Source organism: Elephantulus edwardii, unplaced genomic scaffold, assembly GCF_000299155.1.
Source record: "Elephantulus edwardii isolate Elephantulus edwardi_28Jun2011 unplaced genomic scaffold, EleEdw1.0 scaffold00011, whole genome shotgun sequence".
Taxonomy (NCBI): Eukaryota; Metazoa; Chordata; class Mammalia; order Macroscelidea; family Macroscelididae; genus Elephantulus; species Elephantulus edwardii.
This window is the reverse complement of record NW_006399761.1, coordinates 21,113,643-21,114,624: the sequence shown is the minus strand read 5'-3', so window position 1 is coordinate 21,114,624 and position 982 is coordinate 21,113,643. Positions and strand designations below refer to the sequence as shown.

The 982-nt window shown below is 72.9% G+C and overlaps 1 protein-coding gene across 1 annotated transcript in view; it reads right to left on the bottom strand.

Moving 5' to 3' along the window:
- Nucleotides 1–85, bottom strand: part of SERTAD2 (SERTA domain containing 2) — a 14,297-nt gene extending 14,212 nt beyond the window's left edge. The window contains exon 1 of the mRNA XM_006880947.1: nt 7–85. The gene's annotated coding sequence lies outside the window, so the exon portion shown is untranslated. The remainder of the gene's footprint in view (nt 1–6) is intronic.
- Nucleotides 86–982: the final 897 nt, after the last annotated feature.

Below are 982 nucleotides of genomic sequence, written 5' to 3'. Positions count from 1 at the left end.
ACTTACCACATGCAGCTCCACCTGGGAACGAACGCATCCGGAGGGGTTTCCGCCCACTCCTCCGCTTACACCCGCTCCATACGGACTCCCCCGCGCCGGGGGCCCGAGGGTGGCGCCGGGGAGCGGGCAGGAGGCGACCCCGGGGCTAAGACTCCGCCGTCCTCAGCCTGCGCGCTCGGAGCATTATACAATGGTGGAGGAGGAGGCGGCGGCAGGCGGCGGAGGAAGCAGGAGGCGGGCGGAGGGGGCGCCCTGACGGAGCAGGCGGCAGCTCGTGCTCCTGCACTCGCCGTGCGGGAGTGACGTGCGGCCAGCGAGCCTCCCGCGAGCTCCGGCCGGGGCGGCGCAGGCCCCGCCCTGGACCCGCCCCTCCGCGCAGCAGGCCCCGCCCTTACCTCCGCCCGCTGCGGCACAGACCACGCCCATGTCACGCCCCTCACTCAGCCGGCTGTCTCCATGGCGCAGACTCCGCCCCCACTCAGCCTCCTCCGCCCTCCACAGCGCAGGCCCCGCCCCCAAGCACAGACCCCGCCCCCTCCCCGGCAGTCCCAGGAGGCGCGATCCATCCCGAGCGGGGGCCGCCCCGAGGAGCAGGAAGGAGCGGGCGGGAGCAGGCGGAGCACGCGAGGCGCCGGGGGCAGCGCCGCCCCGCAGCTCCCGGGCTGCTGGGCGCGCCCTTTATTTCCTCTGAGGCTTGAGAAGAGTAGGGACAGGAGGAGGTGGAGGAGGCGGCGGAGGCGGCTTGGGCCAGAGGCCCAGGGCTACCACGAGTAGCACCCCCCCCCCCCACTCCAGAAAATACTCATGCAAATGACGACACCGCTGGTGACAAAGGCGGAGGCGGCGAGGGCGGCGCGCGCACAGCCCGCCGAGTCGCGCGACCGCAAATATGACAAACATCCGAGCTATTCGGCAACTCGGGGCCGGTCAGCAGCGGAGACGGGTGCGCACCAGCCGGGCGCGAGGGGCTGCAAGGGCTCCG